The 10,041-nt window shown below is 44.2% G+C and overlaps 1 long non-coding RNA gene across 1 annotated transcript; it reads left to right on the forward strand.

The window, feature by feature from the left end:
- Positions 1–902: 902 nt before the first annotated feature.
- Positions 903–7,702, forward strand: LOC136334448 (uncharacterized). Its single transcript, XR_010731156.1, has 3 exons — positions 903–1,037; positions 1,333–1,435; positions 6,674–7,702. It is a non-coding gene; the product is annotated as an uncharacterized lncRNA (long non-coding RNA).
- The last annotated feature ends 2,339 nt before the right edge of the window (positions 7,703–10,041 follow it).

Below are 10,041 nucleotides of genomic sequence, written 5' to 3' on the forward strand. Positions count from 1 at the left end.
GACCCAGGTTTTATCAGTGCCACAGACTCACAAAAACACACGAAACATAACACATAAGATGTAACTGTGGTCAGCGTTTGCCCCATGGGATCAGTGGTGGCGGTGGTGACGATGGCCGTGGGTGTTGACATGTGTGCATGTGTGTTGGTGAAAGGTGGGCTGAGGTCCTCAGGAAAGTCAAGGGCACAAGTGAGAAGCTTGCAGGGAAGCCCAGCACTTCATGCGGCCATGGAATTGACAAGATATGCAGTCTGCTTAAGACACCCTTCGCACATTTGTAATTCAAAATAAAAATAAAAATTCACTCTAAAATAAGTGGAAGTAGACCAAGACTATTCAGAGTTTTCCCAATGATGAGTTCTTCATACATTTTTTAGGGGAAATATAAAATATTAAACTCTATTATTTTTTTCTTATTTTTTGGAGGTCCCATGCTTTTACTAATGCACTCAGCACACAGCCCCGTAAGGCCCATCTTAATGCCAGCTCTGAGGCTGAGGGACGCTCCCCCAGCTATGTGGAGGGGGTGGCGAGACCCTCCATCTGCAAGGCCAGCGGGGTGCAGCCTGGTTAGGAGATAGGGAGGCGGAAAACTCCAGTGAGTCACTGCTCCAGGGATTTCTGGAGTGCTGGCTATCCCCATTCCTGGGCTCTGAGTCAAGAATGTAATTGAAGCCTCAGGACAATAGAGTGTGAAAGGAAAGATGTTCTCTGGTGTCAGGTATCCTGACCAACCAGACCCAAAAGCAAGGAGCAGGTGCTTGGCTTTTGTTCCTGCTGTTGGCTGGGTCCCTCTGCCTGGCCCCATACCCTACAAAAGCCACGGCTATGAAGCCAGGCTCTTGCCACATCCAGGACCTGCTCCGCTGACAGCGCCTGCTTCCTTGGGCGGACCTCTCGTTTCAAGGCTTTCAGTTCAGAGGCGGGAGCCATGTTCCCAAAGAGGAAACCATGAAGCAGGACCTCAGATGCTAAGGATTGCAACAGAGGAGGACGAGGATATTGTTATTGTCTGAAGTTAACTTCAAGTGCCCAAGGTAACTTTCTGTGTCTAGGAATAAGATCAACAACCAGGTGAGCTGGGTTTTCAGTGTCATTGAGAAGTCCCCAGGAAACCAAACCCCAATGCAAACCCCCATCATGCCCTGGGGGAGACACAGGACCTGGGCACTCTCGCCTGGAGGCCACGAGGAGGCAGCTCCCAGACAGCTGGTGACGGCTGGTCGTTCCTTCTGTCATTCAGAGTCTACTCAGCCGGGCTGTCTTCACTGTTCACCAATACTAGATTTTAGTCCAGAAGGGCCATGGAGCCTTGCCTCCTTGTGATTTCAGGGGGAAGATCCAACTGAACTCTCTGGCCCTGATCCATCCCATGAAATGAACATCAGAGGCAGCTCTGAAGGAGCAAAGACAGCACCATGCGGCAGCCTCACAAGTGAGTATGGAAGTAACCAATGGCAGCCTTTTCTTTGAAGCCGGGGAGGAGTGGTATAAGGGCTGATTTCAAGGACTCAAGACTCAGGTATGTTCAAATAATTACGACAAAAGAAGTTCTCTATCCCTGAGAGTTTACTGTGTCAGGTGCTGTACTGAAATCTTTGCACGCAATGTCAATCGTACCCTGAAAGCAGGTACCGTTTTTACCATCTCTGTTTTGCTGATGGAGTAAGGAAATTAAGTAGCTTATCAAAGTCAGGCGACCAAGAAGTGGCAGAGGTGGCTTTCAAATACTGGTCTTATTGCAAAGCCTGGGTTTTAACCCCTATCTTAGAATGCTAGCAGTTAAGGCTTCTTTTATTCTTTCTTCCCTCTATCACTGTTCATTACTAGTAATTAAGGGTCTTCTCAAAACTAAGGCTGGAATGGCCCTGGGCAGTACCTCTGAGCCCACATACCCAATATTCACGTTTATCAGCTCTGAGTCTAGACATGAGGTACAAGAAAGAGCAGAATGGCTGCTGTGAAAGCATCTTTTAAAGTTAAAAGTTTGTGTTTTTGTTTGGTGGGGGGAGGGGTGTGGAGCATCAGAGATAACATGCTAGGTTTTTTTAAAGGCTTCTATTTCATCTAGTTTGCAAATCAAATGGGCTGTCCGGTCCAGGGCTGGGCAGGAATCAGGACATAGTTAAAGAGTTTAGCAGTTTTATATTTAGGGAATGCCTGCACTTAAAAGAAAAAGATCATTTTTTTATAAAGTGAATGTTTTCATTTTCTATGAGTCAGAACATATCCAAATTACAAAGAATTCACATCAGTTCTAGTTATGAAAGCAACAAATCAGAAATAATATAAATGATCAAAAATGGGAGAATTATGGCACAGTGACCAGATGGAATATCATATACCATGAGGACGAACTTAGCAATATAGTAAGGGGCTTATGCAAAAGCTTTTTAATAAAAAATCAAGTTTGAATAAAATACTGCACACAGGCAAAATATATGGAAAATATTTTAAGTGGTGATGAAATTGAGTGACCTTTTACTTTATAGATTTCCCCTATTGTTTTTATAACATTTTGTGACAAACTACCCCCCCTCCCTGCAATGTATACAATTATATGATGGTTTGTACCTTATGCGTATAATTCAGCTTATTTACTTTGAAACCCTATATCCAAATGTGGCAAAGAGCTTTTCATTTGAACTTGCAAATTGCTGCATAATATTTATATATTTCTTTAAATACACAACATATATCTATTGCTGTTATACTAATTGAAATTAACCCTCAGGTTAGTCTTTTTATCCACATTGATCTATAACATTTTATCTTTCTTGAGTGGGAACCAAAGCTAGAAAAGCCAAAGCACTCCCAAGCCCCGGCAGTTCCCATCTCCGCAGTAGTGAAACCCAAGTCTCTCTGGCACACCACCACATTCTTCATCTTTCCTGGAAGGCTGGAAACAGATGGCCTGAAGATCCCCAGGGCTCCTAACCCCTTAGGAAGGCTGAAGTCTGGCAACTGCAGCAGAGCTGGCCACTGTCTCCTCTCAGGACCACAAGAAGGAGCACGGAGGCATCTTCCCATGGCAGAAGTGTTAGTAGTGACTCATTCCCTCCAGACCTCTCTAGAGGAGTAGAAAACAGATTTTATAGTTTCTAAGGGTCTATGTAATTATTTATTTATATTCTTTGTTCTGAAGATTGAGGAGATGCTCCAGGATAAAAGTAAAGGTAGATATAACAAGACTAAAGACTAAAAATTAAAAAAAAAATTAAATGGCATAAAACAGGTGATGGGGCTAGGGGTGGGTAAAAGGGGGAGAAGTTTTCAATTAAAGTCCAGTAGAAAAAAACCTACAATAGAGAACAAAAAAATGAGGTGGCTAGGGTAAACAGCAAAACCAAACTTGCAGAGATCTGCTTCTAAGGTTTGACGGGTAAGGGTGAGTTGTGAACTGCCTGTGGCTGGAGACTCCTGAGAAAATTACACAGCATGCCTAGCAGAACCATTTCCATTGATTTAGTGGTTAAAAATCTTCCAGGAAGGGGGCATGATGGCTTTTTTCAATGCATTCTTGTTACTGACTCAGTTTGCCATGCAAACACACCCTATTATCTTTTAATGTGTGCTTAGTGCTTCCTCTAGATTATTTAGGCTCCTTGAAGGCGAGACATCTACTTTATGCTTTTTCTATATTGTCCTACAACTCCCAACCTATATTCCCTAAAAAAAGGTGTTTGTGTGTGTGTGTGTGAGAGAGACAGAGAGAGAGAGACAGACAGACAGACAGGGACAGACAGGAAGGGAGAGAGAGAGACAGACAGACAGACAGGGACAGACAGGAAGGGAGAGAGTTGAGAAATATCAACTCATAGTTGGGGCACCTTAGTTGTTCATTGATTGTTATTTCATATGTGCCTTGACCTGGGGGGCTGCAGCTGAGCCATGGACTCAAGCCAGTGACCATGGGGTCATGTCTATGATCCCATACTTAAGCCAGCGACCCTGCACTCAAGCTGGTGAGCCCGCACTCAAGCTGGCGACCTGGGGCTTCAAACCTGGGTCATTGGTGTCCCAGGATGATGCTCTATCCGTTGTGTCATTGCCTGGTCAGGGAAGAAGGTGCTTAAGTGCAGATAGAATTTAATTCTTAGTTCTATGGGCCAAATCATGTATAATCTTATATTTCATATATTCTCTAATGACTAAAAGACAATATGAAAGCCCTTTCTGTGTTTAAGAGCAAGTTAGCAGAACAAGAGGTTTGAGCAGTGATTTTCAACCAGTGTGCCACTGCACATGGGTATGCTGCAAGAATTTCAAAATACTAAATACCTGACTATTTAGTCAGGGGCACTGACCTCTTTTCCCTGAGATTGTCAAATAAAAAATGACAGCAGCCAACACAAAATAGCCATCTGGTGTGAATGCCCTGTCTTGAACCAGAATATATAGGTCAATAGAATTGCATCTTATTGTCATGTCACATAAAAGTTGCACCTGATTGGTTAATTCTTGGTACCAGAAATCCTTCTATACAAGTATTGGCACCTGATTTTTTAAAAAGTCACTTTGGAGCAAAAAAAGTAGGTAACCACTATTATCTTTTAAAAAAGAATCTAGCAATCAAAATTATACCTATTTTTTTGTTAGATCAGCAAAAATTATATTTTTTTGGTGTGCTGCAGAATTTCAGTACCATATTTTCCACGCCATAAGACGCACCTCATCATAAGACACACCTAGCATTCTGAGGAAAATAAGAAAAAAATATTCTGAACCAAATGGTGTGTTAAAATATTTAATGAGGCCCTGGCCGGTTGGCTCAGCGGTAGAGCGTCGGCCTGGCGTGCGGGGGACCCGGGTTCGATTCCCGGCCAGGGCACATAGGAGAAGCGCCCATTTGCTTCTCCACCCCTCCCCCTCTCCTTCCTCTCTGTCTCTCTCTTCCCCTCCCGCAGCCAAGGCTCCATTGGAGCAAAGATGGCCCGGGCGCTAGAGTGGCTCTGGTCGCGGCAGAGCGACCCCCCCCCCAGGGTCAGAGCGTCGCCCCCTGGTGGGCGTGCCAGGTGGATCCGGTTGGGCGCATGCGGAGTCTGTCTGACTGTCTCTTCCCGTTTCCAGCTTCAGAAAAATACAAAAAAAAAAAAAAAGAAAAAAAAATTTAATGAAATACCGTATTTTTTGCTCCATGAGATACACAGGAATTCCCCCTCCACTTCTGGGGGAAAAAAAGGTGCATCTTATGGAGTGAAAAATATGGTAATTAGTTTATGTATGCCATGATGAGATGAAAAAGGTTGAACATCACTAGATTAGAGTAATAAAAAAAAAATGTAGCCAGAGCGGAGAGAGCACAAGACAGAAATGGTAGACATCCCAGATAGAAACTTTCAAGTAGAGGATTAGCCAGCAATTGAAGAGATGTGAGCAGTTTTTCCAGGTTCTGAGACTAGAAACACTTCATTGAGGCACATTGTCTATATATATTTAGTACATTCCTATTCCTAGGCAAATTATTCTGCCTTGTTCCTTTTTAATTTAGTAGGAAGGTGCAAAGGCAGACAACTCTGAAGTTTAGAAAGGAGTACTTTCTGAGAATATAACAGGAAGACAAGTCACAGAACGACAATCTTCAAGTCGAGGAAGTCCACAGTTAATCATGTCCTGCCCGGTTGGGTTCTGAGATGCAGATATGCTAGTCATCCCTAAGAAGCCACCCTAAAAACAAAAATGAAAAACCCTACTGCCTGAGTGCTGGTTCACATTCCTAATAGGCTGATCACTGGGCGTTTAGCAGCAATACTTAACCGTTTTGGATCCAATAATGGTGTTGCATAGGTTCAGAACACACCTCCCCAAGATGTACCACTCTGGCAAGTAAATTATTTTTGAACTGAAGGTAATCAAGGCCCTGTGGCTCATGAAAAAACTTTTCCCTCTCGCTTAAAGAATTTAAACTTGAGCCTTGCCCACAATGAGTTATTTCTAGACAACTTTTTATGACCTAACTACAGGGCAGGGCCAACATCTAATTATTGAACATCTGCTCTTCTTACTGTCTGCAAACAACCTTTTCCCCTCTAAAGCCCCAAACTGCCTCGCCTTACTCAGAAAGTAATATGTACCTCATTTAGCCTTCCATCCCTGTATCTCTCATGTATGTGGGGTTCCCATATGAACATATATAATTAAATCTGGTTGTTTTTGCTTGTTAATCTGCCTCATGTAGACTAGCAGAAAGAACCGTGTAGGGTAAAGGAAAGTGTCTTCCTCCCCCGTGTCCTTTGATCACAGTACGAATCAAGTAATTACTTGGCAATCTGTTTTATTGTGAAACGTTTTCACAGAGGAAGTGGGCTTGGGATGGGATGGGGGCTGGGTGATGTTGGATGTGGTCAGTTTATCAAAACCTGGCTCCTTGGATGGCCATGGGGCTATATTACTCCACTGCATGTGTTTGCTGGTTTGATGTCCGATTTATGAGTCTAGGCACCAACAGTTCCACTGGGAAGGCAGCATCCCAAACCCTGAGTCTCTCCTGAGTCAAAAACAGACCAGGACTCACCACCCTCTCACCCCCAACCCCACGTAGCATCCACCCAAAGGAGCCATTTCCCCCATGCCAACGGCCCAGCCACACCCAGCTGGCCCTTTGGGAGACAGAATGGAGAATCATCCCTCAGTCACACTCACACAAAGGGCTTTTTACCTTTCCTGTTGTTAGCTTTCCTCTGGAGACAGTGGGCTTGGAAACGGTCCTGCCGAGCGGTTCCTGAAGAATGAGGGCCGAACTGCTTTATTTCCACCTGCAGCAAGGCCTCTGAGCAGGACCCGCATTCTGTCCCTTTCACTGGGCAACACGTCCAAACGCAGCTCATGAATGAAGCAACAGAAACTTATGTTCAAGGGCCAGCGTTTTGCTTAAAAATGAAATTTGAATCTTGCTTTGAGACATTTACCTCCTGTGACTCTGGAATGATTAATTCAGCACTTGTGTCTGGGCCATTTGTCCTACCAACCGATGCCTTTCGAATGTCTTTTATGTATGGGGTATCCTTGCGATGTTAATGAGTGGCCTCTGGGGGAGCTGGTAGTGGGGATTTCAGTTTTTAAAGGAAAAAAAGTTACTTTCAATTTCCCTAAGGATGCAGTACAGTGGGGGAAAAGGCTGAAGAGCAGAGAGGGAGTGGAGGAACAGTGATGGGGCCCTCTGGCCACAGCACCTCACCTTGTTTCACTCAGCCTGGGAAGAGGCCCACGGGCACCTGAAGAGACAAGCCATCTCCCTCCTTTAGGATGAAGAAAGCTGCTCACCCAGGGCACACAGGGAGTGCTGGCGCAGGATTCAGAGCCGGCCCCCTGCTTTCCAACCCCCTCACGGGGCTGCCTGTCCCACAGGAGAGTTGACTACTACTGGGTTAACACAACTAGCTGAATGACTTTGAACCAGCAACTGATATCTCTAGACCGCGATGGTACACGCCTTCCTCCGGCTCTGAATCAACATTTCAGCTAGGGCATCCGCACGGCAGGCCCCGATAAGGCTGTGACTCGACTGTGCTCCACAGCCTCGGTAACAGAAGTAAAACTCACCAGCAGCAGGGACCAGTTTCACCCTCTAGGTTGAGAGCCATTTGTCAAGAATTTGGCAAAGCTTGCATTCGTGTCACTGAAACCTCAGCATAGCTTCATTCACTGTTTGACATACAAAATTTACGACATGTGTTGAAGGAATGTAGCTCTGAAAACCCTCAATGTCAGAAAGTATATATAATGGAAGGAACACTTGCACCGCCTGACATTTCTAATTTCTTTCAAAACCCCCGTCTCCAATCCTGGAATGACGGCTCCCTGAGCACCATAGCGTTGTTTTTTTAATTAGAAAATTCAGACTTTTTTTCCTAAATGTACTCTGACTCTAGATTGAACAAACATCACATCTACAAATCGCGTTGACAAGTAGAATGCTAACATACTCAAATATTTGTTCAAGTAAAAAAAGACATTTTTTGTTGATGTAGGAAAAAAACCAGACCGAAACTATTAAACTCTAGAGGACACAGACCAGTGTGCACTAACGATGTCTAGGAGCTGTAAGTAGGGGAACTATTCTCCTCAATACCAGTCTCAGGAAATTCAGAATGTATCCACAAAGCGCTTTTCTTTCATCCTTATTAACTGTTTATAGAACATTGATCACATATCTAGACATTTTTGGAAGATGCTTATATTCATCCCCTTAGCCTTTCTCTGCAGTTCCACAGTGATTTTGAACAGGGCGACATTTCCAGCTGTTCATTCTGAGATCTGGGCCTGCTGAGTTTTGGCAATGGAATTTAGAATATGAATCTTGAATTCTTTCCCTGTACTTCACGGTTTTCTAACGGTGACCTTATCAGCTTTCAGCCTCGGTGCTGCCACACCAAAGAGCCCTAATCTCTCTCCCCTGACCTCACAGAACAGCACGTTCAGTTTATCAGTGGGTCAGACCCAAGGTGTGTCATGTGGAGACAGTGTTCTCCCTTTCTATTTATCAGAAAGATCAGGTAGTAATTCTCTAAAATGGCATGGTTTCATTAATTATTTCATCTGATCCTTGGGACCCAGGGAGGAAGTTAAACCACCATTTGTGATCACTGTCGGCTACAAGCTGACTACACCTTCCCAGTATCCTTCTCTCCCAACTATACCTGCTGTTCCATCTGTTTCTGCCTATGTCTGCTAGTTGCTTTTCTTCTCCTGTAAAACATCTGAAACAAGGAGAGGAAGAATCCAGACAGGGCTTTGTTGTCACACAGGTGGAACCCAGCCCCAGTACTCGTGAGCTGTGGAACGGAGGTTTGTTCACTCGGCCTCCCTGAGCCTGTTTGTTAGGAACATGGGGACAGGTGAGAAGCTGAAATAACACTTGTCAGGTGCTTGCTAAGGTTCTGGCCTATGGTCTCTGAGAATGGTATTAATGACCGTCATCATTTGAGGCAGTTAGTGTTGTCCCAGCTTCACCATGTAGGCTATTACACACCCTCTGTTGTGGTTGCCAGAGCACAAGTGACAGGGTGAGAACAACAGCAGTTTATGGTCATCAAGTGTGCCCTAGGTGCTGAGCTATGCTCCTTCTTACATGGGCTATACATCAGAGTCCCACAATAATCACCTGAGAGCTAGGTGCTAATCTCCCCCTTTCGTAGATGAAGAATCTGAATCAGGGACCTGAGAGGCTAGGGAGCTAGCTAGTGAAGAAGCTGGGTTTAGGAAAAGGATGGCTTCTACTTGTAGGGAAGGCAGAGAGGTATTTGTCTGGTGAGGACTGGCAGGGGTGAGCCTAGGGTGGTGTAGATGTGAGAAAGTTGAGACCCAAAGCGTTTATTTGCCTTACACCCTTCCTGTGGAGAGACAACACTTGATCGAAAAGCTTAGAATGGCTAGAGAGATATTTAATATCTTTCAGTGAAAATATTTTCCATGCACCCAAATGAGCTTTCCTTATTTCTATTCTACCATGTTCACTTTTCATGAGGACGTCCTGTTTGCCCTGAAGCACAAGTTAGGCCAATTAATATTTATAATCATTTTTTGTTTGCTTAAAGTTTTTAAGAGAGACCTATGATAGTTTCAGTTTCTAAGTCTGAGAAAATGAACATGTGCTGGAATTCAGAACTGTTAGAAAGAAGAAAATGACCAAGACCCCTAAAGCAATACGTGTAAGTAGAATGGTACTGCTGGGGGACAGCTGCTGACCTGGTGCATTCATACACAATTCGTTGACGTGTGCATGCGTATCCCACTGCTAAAGACTTAGCCAATATTTGAGAAAAAAATCCCCAAACCAGTAAAATGACTGCAAATGGCCTCTATGTATATGCAGATGTACACCAACATGGAGAAAGGCTTTTGTAAAGGGCCTTTTCAGCTTGGAGGCAACTTTAACAGACCAAAGGGGGTGCTACCTTGATTGCTTCTTGGAGGATAACATATGAAATTCAGTTTTCCCTTGATGTTTTGCTTTAAGAAACCATTCCTGAGAAAAGGTAGGTTGATCACACGCTCTAAAGTTCACAAAGTAAAAACATAACAAACGACAGGACCACCATG

Source organism: Saccopteryx bilineata, chromosome 4 (assembly GCF_036850765.1).
Source record: "Saccopteryx bilineata isolate mSacBil1 chromosome 4, mSacBil1_pri_phased_curated, whole genome shotgun sequence".
Taxonomy (NCBI): Eukaryota; Metazoa; Chordata; class Mammalia; order Chiroptera; family Emballonuridae; genus Saccopteryx; species Saccopteryx bilineata.